We start from the raw sequence: 12,986 nt of genomic DNA, 5'->3' as shown, positions 1-12,986 counted from the left end.
TTACGTCGGCGTCAAGGGGTTAATCAGATGCCCACAGCTGGAAATGCCATGGAGGGTGTTTTTCAATGTGGTTTCTCGACAAAAATACTTAATAGGGAATTGGGTGGTGGGGCAAGTTTACTTTAAAATATTAAAAATGGAATAAAAAGGTTTTCAGTTTGTGGTGCTCAGATACAGCTATGTTCCATTTTAAAAAAGGCAACAATAGAAAACTTATGCAGGATGTCTGATGTAACCAAAGAAGCCAAAGCCAAACCAAAGAAGCCAAAGCAAAACAAGTATTTAGTGGTAGGGTAAAAAATGGAAAATATTAGACTAGAACTTCTTTGCCATCTATACTAGTGGTTGACAGGGTTTGCAGTAAGCACACAAGCATTGAGCAGCTTTGGTAAAATCCTAAACTCAGAACTTGTAAAAGCTGCCGAATCCCAACATTTCTCAAAGCCTAGATTTGAAAGGTTGCTGTAAAGCAGTGTTTCTCATCTCCAGTCCTCATGGACCCCCAACAGGTCATGTTTTCAGGATTTCCATTATTTTGCACAGGTGATTTGATCAGTTTCACTGCCTTAGTATATTACCACAGCTGTTTCATCTGAGGGAAATCCTGAAAACATGACCTGTTGGGGGTCCATGAGGACTGGAGATGAGAAACACTGCTTTAAAGAAAGCCCATCAGGATGGGAATACAGAAGCTGGTGCATATACTAGTGTTATCCTCCCTTTGGCTTCACTATGATACCAACAGGCAGCAAGCATATGTACATCAGGTGGCCCAATATCTGATATGCACTTGTTTGTGAAGTCAGTGAACAATCAAGTAGTAAAAGAGCTCTAAGAACAGCAACCTTTGAGCATGCATCCTCCGTAATAGAGGTTACCATAGACCTTTCCTATAATGTTCTTTTCAAAGTAAATATGTGCTTTATCCACGCAGAGCACAGCAGCAGGTTAACTTAACCCCCACCCCAACTGCACAGCGCATCCCGTAGCTCCTTTCAGCTCCTGGGACTGAAGAAAGGCAGCCCCGTATAAGCTCCAAGTTGCTCTAGCTGGAATTTACACTGGGTCAAGAGGTAAGCTCACCTTTGGGAACATTGTCACGAACGCGGCGGCAGACCCCAGCCCTTCTCACCAAACTCGTGACCGAAGAACTAACCGATCTAAAACCGCCATGTCACGTGCGTAACAATGCCACACCCAGCACAACGATTTTCCAGCTAATTGGACCACAATCGATGTACCGGCAGCCTGAGCGATTGTTACTGGGTCAGGTTAATTACACAATTAACCCTTCACACTGCCACCACCTACTTTTTGTACAGAGAAAGAGGAAACTCGGCGATATCCGCAATAACACTAGAATGCTTGAGGTAATCGTCTGTATAACACGGTTATACAGAGGGTTAAACAAACACAGTAGCGTTCTCTTTAGAGGCAGGAATTCGTAAATTGCAATACAGAGCTATAGAAACAGTTCAACACTTTCAGAAGGAAAGATTTATTGCTAAAAGGTCAAAACGGGTGCAATAAAAATATTTACAGAAAAAGATGTAACTAAGATTATATATATATATACACACACACACATATATATATACATACAGAGACCAACAGCACAGCAAAGAGATATCAGAGAGAGGTGAAAGGGTTAAGGTACTTGCAAAAGTCCTGGGTTAGCAGATCCAAGTTTCAGAGCAAAAGGGCACAGGTCTCCCCAGGTGGTATTGATGTTAAAATGGGAGACGTCTTCAACTTAGCTCTCTTAGGCCTGACAGCCTATTTTGTTGTTCCCCAGCAGGGGGTGTCTCTGAAGTCAAGCCCCAATACCCCGTTTAGGGCATGTAGGTATGAGTGGATACCTCAACTAGAGCCAAAATCTCCCATAACTCATATTTTGGCCCATAACTTTCCAGCTGCACAAGTGACATTCCACCCGTGGGTAGATTATTATGCAGACACGTCTGAGGATTGATTAGATATGAATTATGAAATTATACACTATACGGTTCACGAGATCTACTTTTCTGTTTTCCTATGTATCCGAGACAATGCGAGTGACCTATAAACCGTTCGCCTTCTCGTGGCCAATCTGACGATAGGTCCGGTTTTTATGTAAGTCTCTCATATTCCAAGATATAAGACATAGGGGAGAAATGGATTTTGAAAAGTGTTTATCTGATTCTGTCACCTACGCTGAGTTAGGTTTATTAGGTTGGAATCTCTTTCAACTCCTGGGAAAGCTTGCCTTATCTCTTACGAGGTGTTACAATTTGCAGGTTCTTTGGACAGGGAGGCCCCGGCTCCCTTGGGGGGTTTTATAGCTCCCAAGACCCTCCTGTGACATTCCCAACCCACACACATACTGGCCAAATGTCGCTGGGCCTCTCTAAAGAGGAAGGGGGGAAGAATGAGGGAGAAATGTATTTGTCAGGATGGTTAATCCCTTTGCCAAGATGGAGGTTGAAGCCAAAATGGTTGAACCGCGTCCATCTCTGGGTATACGCTGTTACAAACATGTTACATGTTCCACCCGTTTCTAAGGTGGGGCATGTAACATGTTCCTGCTGCAGCAGCCGCTCCCCAATCCCCCCACTCCCTGTGACAGCAGTTTAGGGATCTTCTCCAGGCACCTATCACTTTTTTCTTTTTTTTCAAAAAGGAAGGAGTGTCGCCGTGCAGAGCCCCACCCACAAGGCCACGTCATTCATTCACAGAGTTCTGTGAATGGGAGAAGTACATACAAATACCTCTCAATGATTGTTCTCAATGAACTACCTAGGTGCTGTTGAGTGCTCTAGGTAGTTGAAGTGTTACTAAACTCAGAACCATGGACATGAAATTATTTTAGTAAATGTAAACTGCTAAATACATTTTCTCATCAGCAGTTAGAGCAGTCTTGTGACTTCTATCACTGTCCAGCCAAGCACTGGTTAAAGCTTGTAGTGTTTGTTCTGCTCTAGGTGGATGCAAAGCTCCTGACCTCTGTCTGGACAGAGCCAATTGGTCCTGCGCTGATCACATGCACTCTTCTCCCCCCCCCCCCAAAAAAAAAGCCCTCTCTAGCAATACACACCAAACTGAGCATGTGCAGAGTGACTCCACACCATGTTTCATGAGGAGATGAGAGGGACACTGGAAGAAGGGGATGATCAGAGAAGACAGGATCAAACAGCATTTTTACACAATGCAGAGGATATAACAAGCATGCTTTACTGCATATAAAGACTGATTTTATTGTTGTGGGTTTAGTAACAATTTGACTGTTTCTTCCTGTCATTGAGTAATTGCCATATGAGTTATAAGACAGCTTACACTGACAGTCTACAAAAGTCCTGCATTGCAATGCTTCTCAGGCTCCCAGTAAAAAAAAAAAAAAAAGAAATAAACACATTTTTTTTACCTGCAAAAGGATGTGCATTTATTATTATTTTTTATTTTTTTTTACAAAGGTGAACTTATCCTTTAAAAAGACACTGTCACCTTCCTCATTGGCCCTTTGCAAAGGGCCCCTTGTTACCTTCCTCCATTAGAGCTAGCACTAAAATTACTAGTGACAGAAGCAAGGGGGAGCAGTGATGTTATTTCCTCCTTCATGAGCCTAGTTAGCTCCTCTGTCTGAGCTGCTGCACAGTGGCTCTGTTCTACTGAATTCCTAAACAATGTTGTTAGCCCTGCCCAGTTCACCGACACTGGACTACAGAACACCCTTCCCCATCTCCATAAAATACCAAGGGGGTGTTTTGTAGTCCTTCATGGGAAAACTGGGTACAACAGAGACTGTAGTCAGCTCACTACATGAAGATACTTTTCAGAAATATAATGAGCTTGTATTTTTCTGTATGTGTACGGTTCGTATTGTGACAAATCATGGTAAATTGTGTATGTATTGCAAAATCATGTTCAAAGTCACTTAAATCCCCTTTCTTCCCCATTCTGATGCTCGTTTTAAACTTCAGCAAGTTGTCTTTGCCACGTCTAGATGTCTAAATGCATTGAGTTGCTGCCATGTGATTGGCTGATTAGCAATTTGTGTTACCAAGCAATTGAATATAATAAAGTGGCCAGTGAGTGTATATTTATTAATGTACATCTTTTTGCAAGAAAAAAAAAAAAAAAGTACATTTATTATTTTTACACCGCAGCCTGTAAGGCATTGCACCCACGATCAGCAGATCACAGGTGCAATGCCTGGATCCTGCATACACTCAGTAAGCGGTCTACCCATAACTCGTATTGGCAGGCAATTACTGAATGGCAGGAAGAATCAATGGCCTATGAGAGAAGCTCACCAGAGCCCTCGCAGTTCGTTGAAAACTGCAAGCAGTCAGTCGCGGTCTCCAACAGTAGTTGTAGTTCATTAATTTGCAGAACTCTGAAGAGGAGGCTTTAAATGTTTAAAATATGGGTACCTGAATTTGACCTTGTATGAGCACCTTGCAGTCCCTGTACAGAAGAACTGGAGTGTGAGAGGAAGAAGCAGCACAAGCCCAATTAGTTCATGTGCTGACAAGAGCATGTTGACAGGAGGTGAAAGCAAAGTGATTGCAAGATGAGTTCCTCACTGTGCTGCTTCTCCTGTCAAAAGAAGATGCAGATCCAGGATGACCTGGGCTCAGAGGAAGTGGGTTAAACAATACCAGCCACCAGACTGAGGACATCTATTGACAGAAAAAAAGTGGATTTGGTATTTTACCTTTAAAATGGGCTCTTCAGTGTTATCTTGTAACATATTTTTTAGCTGAATTTTTGCTTTAAAATGAACACATCCCTGCATAAGTTTGTGTGTTTTCATCCACCCGGACTCCCACTTTAAACTTTTCACACTCTCTAAACCACATGACCGTTCCAAACACCCAGAATAGGAAAGGCCTTTATACCCCAGGATAAACTGGCAGTTGCCTTACTGGGATGTGCAGTAAACATTCTAGAATTAGATGGAATTTTAGTTAAAAGAATTACTATAAAGCCGCCTAACACGGGGTCTGTTCTACTGTCTGAGAGCTCAATCCCCATAACCTCATAGTAATGTGACTAAATATAACATCCTTCAATGGACAGGGTCACTAATTATTATTTGAGAGAAGTAAAAATGAAGCAATGTCATAGGGCGAGGTAGTGTTTGCGTTGTCAAGCAACAGCACCATAGAACACGTCTGACTGCTAATAAACACCTCAGCTAACTAGTGGCAAGTTTACTCTTGTCATTAAGCAGAGATCAGTGTTGTATGCCCTTCAGTGATGGGATGTGTGTGGTGTACAGAATTTTCCATTTCTATGATCTGAAGTACAAAATAGGGAACATCACCAGAAGAAAATACATAGCTTTTTATTTACTTATTCCAAAGAAAATAATCAGTATGCCACCCATAAACATGGAAGTTATTTAAAATTGTGCCCCCTCTGATCCTAATTTCATCTTGGTACTAAGCCCTCAAGTGGTCTACTCACCCTTCCCATGGCCAATGAAAAAAAATGGTCAGTAAGGACCCTTTCACAGAGGTGTTTATGGCAGTCCGTATTTGACACGTGATTACATGGATCAAAAAAATGCAGACCCCCACACACACCTGGCGCGCAGACCCCCACACACACCTGGCACGCAGACCCACACACACACCTGGCACGCAGATCCACATACACACCTGGCACGCAGACGCCCACACACACCTGGCACGCAGACCCCCATACACACCTGGCACGCAGATCCCCATACACACCTGGCACGCAGATCCCCATACACACCTGGCACGTAGACGCCCACACACACCTGGCACGCAGATCCCCATACACACCTGGCACGTAGACACCCACACACACCTGGCACGCAGATCCCCATACACACCTGGCACGCAGACCCCCATACACACCTGGCACGCAGACCCCCATACACACCTGGCACGCAGACCCCCATACACACCTGGCACGCAGATCCCCATACACACCTGGCACGTAGACGCCCACACACACCTGGCACGCAGATCCCCATACACACCTGGCACGTAGACACCCACACACACCTGGCACGCAGATCCCCATACACACCTGGCACGCAGATCCCCATAAACACCTGGCACGCAGATCCCCATAAACACCTGGCACGCAGATCCCCACACACACCTGGCACGCAGATCCCCACACACACCTGGCACGCAGACCCCCATACACACCTGGCACGCAGACCCCCATACACACCTGGCACGCAGACCCCCATACACACCTGGCACATAGACGCCCACACACACCTGGCACGCAGATCCCCATACACACCTGGCACGCAGATCCCCATACACACCTGGCACACAGACCCCCACACACACCTGGCACACAGATCCCCACACACACCTGAAACATAGATCCCCACACACACCTGGCACGCAGACCCCCATACACACCTGGCACGCAGATCCCCATACACACCTGGCACGCAGACCCCCATACACACCTGGCACGCAGACCCCCATACACACCTGGCACGCAGATCCCCATACACACCTGGCACATAGACGCCCACACACACCTGGCACGCAGATCCCCATACACACCTGGCACGCAGATCCCCATAAACACCTGGCACGCAGATCCCCATAAACACCTGGCACGCAGATCCCCATACACACCTGGCACATAGACGCCCACACACACCTGGCACGCAGATCCCCATACACACCTGGCACGCAGATCCCCATACACACCTGGCACGCAGATCCCCATAAACACCTGGCACGCAGATCCCCATACACACCTGGCACATAGACGCCCACACACACCTGGCACGCAGATCCCCACACACACCTGGCACGCAGACCCCCATACACACCTGGCACGCAGACCCCCATACACACCTGGCACGCAGATCCCCATACACACCTGGCACATAGACGCCCACACACACCTGGCACGCAGATCCCAATACACACCTGGCACATAGACGCCCACGCACACCTGGCACACAGATCCCCACACACACCTGAAACATAGACGCCCACACACACCTGGCACGCAGACGCCCATAGGCATAGGAGGCTGAGAGATGTCTTACTGTCTCCTGTGTGGGAAGGATGGTCGGTCAGATAACACACGGCTCTCCTTGCTCCGGTGATGACTGAGCGGGAAAATCACAGAGAACTCTCCACTGAGGGAGGACACCACAGCCGCTTCTATGGGATTAGTTCCGAGCTGTGGAAGCCGCCATGACAGAGAAATGAACCGGCTCCTCCTCCTCCATGATTCCCACAGCCGGATATGACCTCACATCCATCATTCCCAGCATGGAGCTATGGATGCTGTGCAGTACTATCCTCGGGATTCCTTATTCTCCAGTCCCTTGGCCGTAGCTCCATCACTGCAGCGCCACCTGTAGACCAGCCGGGCTGTCATTGCACAGAGCCTGGAGTCTTCATTGATAGAAGCCTACGAAGTGCCAGTGGGCGGGGTATTCCTGTTCCGGGGGCTAATCAGTGTTTAGTGGGGTTTCTTAGCAACGCGTTCCCGGCTTTCCCCGCGGTAAAGGCGCTGTAGTGCCTGAGGTAGTAAGGGAAGCTGTTCGCTGTGTATGGGAGGGTTGTATACATTCATAACATCCGTCCACTGCGAAGACAAGGCAATATGCTGCTCGGACACAGCCACCTATCAGTGTGCGGCCAGTGCTGGGTGTACAGAACATGCTGACAGCCTAGAGCCTCGATTCTCTCCATTGTGTGCCTTCAGCATCCCTCTCACCCTGCTACTGATTCCTCCCAGGGAGGTGAGTTCTCATCCTACACCCTGCACCTTTCCTTCATTTCATGTCACCCTTCACTACTACCTGAACAATAGACTCCGCTTCCTTCCTTCCTTTTCTTTAATAAACCCAGAAAGAAACATGGAATATAGCACAGCTTACCAGTCCTTAGATGTGGTGACTGCATTAGTTTTCTTTGGGATGTACAGAACTGCATGTTGGGATGATTGGCTGCAATGCTCAACACACTCATTAGGTGGCAGTATATGTTTACACACATATGTGGTAATGATTTTATTGTCACTCAAAATATGTTTTTCTTTTCTGCAGTGCTTGATACTATGTTGCAAGTAGTAGAGGCTGATGTTTAACTCTTCAGTTACTGACATGTGCAACTGGAAAATGGCATCATAGTAAATTATACAGAAATAATGGAAACATTACTCAATATATTAACTGCTTCCCATCCGGCCCATGTACATAAACGGCCGGAAGGGAGCAGTGCAGGAGCGGACCATCCTGTGCGCACTCCCTGGGAGCGTGCGGCACCGCGATCCTGTGCACAGTGTCCTCCAGACACAGCGGAACACCAATCGCAGTATGAGACCTCTCTGTGAGGTCCCAATCACATGAATAGTAGTAAGCAATATGCCACATCTGACATCATTGCTTACTACGTGTGAAATCTGTGAATGATCACATGGTACAAGGCAATTCACAACAGCCTTGTACCATGTGACAAGCTGTGACCAAAAACAGCTCTCACAGTATTTCTCAATGGCTGCAGGAATGCAGCCAGAGAGAAGGAGAAATGATTGCATTTACAGCTTTTACGTGTGAAATCGGTGAATGATCACATGGTACAAGGCAATTCACAACAGCCTTGTACCATGTGACAAGCTGTGACCAAAAACAGCTCTCACAGTATTTCTCAATGGCTGCAGGAATGCAGCCAGAGAGGAGAAATGATTGCATTTACAGCTTTTATGGGTGTAAAAGCAATCAGTGTATAAAAAAAAAAAAAAAAAATCTTCATCACCCCCCACAAGTACTACAGTGTCACTATGGTGACACTGTACTGCTAGGGTGACAGTATGTTAAAAAAAAACATTAATAATATAAAAAAATAAAATAAAAATGTAAAACAATTTTTTGAAAAATTATAATTTTGGGTTATAAACTAATTTGGGTTATTTATTTTTTTACTAAAAAGATAGCTGGATACATTTTGGCCAAGATTTATGAAGAAAGATTGTTTATTTGCAAAATTTTCTAAGAAAAACACTTTAAAAAAAATTTGGGACTTTTTCATTTATATAGCAAAAAAAATAAAAATCCCAGTGGTAAATAAATACCACCAAAATAAAGTTTTATCTGTCTCAAAAAAAGGCTAATAAATTCATATGGGTACAGTGTTGCATGACCGGGAATTGTCATTCAAAGTGTGACGGCGCTGAAATCTGAAAATTGTCCTGGACAGGAAGGGGGTAAAAGTGTCCGGACTGGAAGTGGTTAATAGGAATAAGATTGACTGATTTCATACAGTACATGTATGTGTAAAGCACTACATTTTGAACTGTTTTATTAGGAACCTGGAAAATTATGTTTAAAAAATGAAGATGAAAAATTACACTCGCCCAGGGGCGGACTGACCCTTTGCAAACTCGGGCACTGCCCAAGGGCCCGGGGTCAATAGGGGGCCCCATGAGATGCCCCTGGTACCTGTTTCATAGGCTTTTTTGAGTTTGGGAAAGGACACAGGGGCCCCATGATCCCCTATTGCCCGGGGGCCCCATGAGTTGTCAGTCTGCCCCTGCACACGCCAAAGAAAAAATTTATGCATTTTGATAAGAATGTGGTTATTATTGATCTGCATAGGGATTATGGCTCGAATATAATGGTTACACATCCCACACAAATTCAGTTTCACCTTTTTAGATAAAGATATGAGTAAAATTACTTTTATATATGGGGATCATGGGGGGAATATCATGGTAACTCTTAACCTATTTCAGATAAGTAAAATGCATATAATTATATTTCTTCATGGGGATTATGGGTGCATTTTTGTAGATACACATGCCAAGGATCATATTTGATCTATTTCTGAAAAGATTATGGGTATAGATATTTTTCTACATGGGGATTACGGGTGGAATGTCATGGTTAAATATGCCTAGAAACACAATTGACCCCTTTCTTATAAGAATACAAGAATAGTTCTTTTCCTACATGGGGATTATGGATGGATTATAATGGATACACATGCCAAGGACCATATTTACCAATTTCTGTTTCAATATTTTTATTAAGAAAATTTTGTTTTTAAAAATATAACAAGCTCAAAATACGCCCTCGCAGGGGCAAAGCAGAACAATAACACATAAACAGAGACATCCTGTTGAACCAAATAGCAGCAGTAATCCAACATAATATTGTAAAAAGAAGTGAAAAGGAAAAAGGTTAGAAGAAAAGAAAAAGAAAATAAAACAAAAGGGATTCAGAAAGAAAACATGAAAGAAGGGAAACTAGAAGGATCACGGATCTGGGGCTAGCATATGCAGCGACTATAGGAGGCAATAACTAGTAGGAGGCAGGGATGGCAAGGAATAATGTATCCAAGGTTCCCAAACCTTAAGGAATCTTGGATGAGAATCATGAAGAATGCTAGACATCTGTTCATTGAGCAACATAGCATTCATCCGGGTCTTCACCCCCTGGAAGACAACCAAAGGGTTTCTCCAAGCTTGAGCTATAGCACATTTTGGTCGAAATAAAAAGGTAGGATGCCAGTTTCTGCTGAGACCTAGACACCCAAAATTGGGCAATGCAGGAGGGCCACCTTTGCATCCCTATGGACCATAATATGAAATAGCGTTTGTAGCAAACCTAAAACCCTAGACCACAAGCCTATCAATCGCGGGCACGACCACCAAATGTGCAGGACACCCCCGCGTAGACCACAGTTCCGGAAACACCTATCTCTGCCAGTCAGATTAAAGTGAGCAGTCCGAGCCGGGACCCAGTACCACTGCAGGAGAACTTTGTAGGCTGCCTCAAGAGTGACTGTATTGAATGAACATTTCACCACCATCCCCCAGGCCCTACGCCACTCCTCCTCCGCAATCGAGATACCCAGATCTCGTTCCCAATGAGATACATAAGACAAGGGTGATGAGGAGGACTGTTAAGAGAGGCATAAATTACAGAAATGAGACCAGGGGACCCTGGGGAATGCTGACAGACGTGTTCAAAGGGCGTTTTGCGGTAAGGATATGTAGAGGTGCGACGGAGGGATAAAACCCAGAGGCGCAACTGCAAATACCGATAATATTCCCGTGGCGGGACCCCCCTTGCCTCTCGAAGAGATTCCCATGATGGAAATGTACGAGCACTCATGAAATCATGTACAATGACAAAGCCATGGTAGGTCCACCAAGAGAAAGAAGGGGGATGGTCTAGGCCTGGCAGAAATAGAGGATTATGTGTAATCGGCAAAAGAGGTAGAAACGATGATATGAAATTACCCGAATATTTTACAGAATCCCAGGTTCATAAACTGTGAAGCATGATAGGGCTCAAATCCGGAGGACGCATCTTAGGCGGGAGCCAAAGCAATGCAGTTAAAGAAAGCGGAGCACAGTTGGGTAATTCCAGGAGTACCCATAACGGGATATTTGTCTTGGCATGAAGCATAGAGAGCTGGGAACTATGAGCCTCCAAGTAGTATCTAGAAATATATGGAACTCCCAAACCTCACTGTAATCTATGAGTATACAGAGTGGCTCTAGGCACTCTGGGACGTTTATGAGCCCAAATGAAACGCAGAATCTGGCTTTGCAGTACATGAAGAAAAGACACAGGGACCTGAATAGGGAGAGTGCGGAAAAAGTACAAAATCTTCGACAAGATAGTCATCTTGACAGCATTTATCTGGCCAATCCAAGATAAAGAAGGAAACTGCCAAGAATGAAGCAGGGAAGTAACAGATCGCAGTAAGGAGTAATAATTAGCCGAAAATAAGGCAGAGTAGGAGGAAGCAGCTCTGGGAGGCTATTCTGACATCTTGCAAACAAATTCAAGCAGAAATTGTCCAAAAACTCACAAGTTCAATGGATGCAAGACTTGTGAAGCTGCTATCAAATAAGGGGTCCTATGTTACAATGTAACGTGACCTGTTAAAATGTTTAAAAAGTTAAAATGTTGCTAAACGTTTGATTGAAATAGCTTTTGATTTCAGTAAATATGCTGCAAACACAACAAATGACAATTTTCAGTTCTTTACAACCTATAAAGTGTTTTGAAACTTACTGTGCGTAATAATTTGGAACAGTGCATTGTAAGTTTTTTATGTTAAAAAAAATACTGTTATCATTAGGAGGTTTGTTCAATAAAATTTGAATTGTACTCTTAATAGTTGATAACATGAGAATTATGCTGACTGTTATTTACATCAATTATTTAGGTAAATGAGAAAAATATAATTTGCATAATAATTTAGAACAGGGTATAAACACTGCAGCCGTGCTCTCTGTCAGTGATTGCTGGTAATCGCCGGGACCCGGCTGGTAATGACCGGCCAGGAACCGGTGATGGACATCCGCTGCCGCGATCGGCGGGATGGGTAAGGTGAGAGCGCGCCTCCTACCTGTTTCTCAGAGCGCCGTTAAACAGCGTTCTGCGCAGAGGTGCCGCCCTGCCGCAGTAAAAACACCGTGACTGGGCGGCAACCAGTTAAGGCTGTCTGTAGTGAGATACAACTCTAGCCCCTGCATGCAAGGGTGGAGCCATAAGATGCCACGAAGGAGCCACCCAAAGAGAGGAAACCTAGGGTAGCAGTCATGGAACCATCAAAAAACTGGCACATAGGCAATGAGTTAAAAATTAAAGAAGCTGCATACTCAGTAAGTGATTAACCACTTAAGGACCGCCTGCAATGTACTGTGTACTGGTGGCCTGTACAGGCTCAGATTTCCAGTTACAGAAGACACGCACCTGCCTGCTGACTCCCACTCTGATTAGACACAGTGGGATTTTGTCAGCAGGTCCCGGCCAATGATTAATGCCCCAGACTTTCTGATCCACGGTGTACAATTACAGCCCAGAGCTCTGTGTTGACAGAGGGAACAATCACAAATATATTTTTAGTAAAAAGCAGCACACATTACACACTTGTTAGGCAGACACTTAACCCCTTGATTACCCGAGATTTTAACCCCTTCCCACTTTAAATGATGGCAGGTGTGTACTGACTCCTATTTCACAT

General features: G+C 44.7%; 2 protein-coding genes across 2 annotated transcripts in view; one reads left to right on the top strand and one right to left on the bottom strand.

Moving 5' to 3' along the window:
• TMTC3 (transmembrane O-mannosyltransferase targeting cadherins 3) overlaps positions 1-7,254 on the bottom strand; it is a 119,393-nt gene extending 112,139 nt beyond the window's left edge. The window contains exon 1 of the mRNA XM_089652422.1: positions 7,040-7,254. The gene's annotated coding sequence lies outside the window, so the exon portion shown is untranslated. The remainder of the gene's footprint in view (positions 1-7,039) is intronic.
• The window catches only part of CEP290 (centrosomal protein 290), a 239,857-nt gene continuing 234,124 nt past the window's right edge, over positions 7,254-12,986 (top strand). The window contains exon 1 of the mRNA XM_089652468.1: positions 7,254-7,744. The gene's annotated coding sequence lies outside the window, so the exon portion shown is untranslated. The remainder of the gene's footprint in view (positions 7,745-12,986) is intronic.

This window comes from Staurois parvus, unplaced genomic scaffold (genome assembly GCF_062004578.1).
Source record: "Staurois parvus isolate SC_StPar_1 unplaced genomic scaffold, SC_StPar_1.0 ptg000025l, whole genome shotgun sequence".
Classification (NCBI taxonomy): domain Eukaryota; kingdom Metazoa; phylum Chordata; class Amphibia; order Anura; family Ranidae; genus Staurois; species Staurois parvus.
The sequence above is the reverse complement of the archived record's forward strand: the minus strand, read 5'-3'. Positions and strand labels throughout refer to the sequence as shown.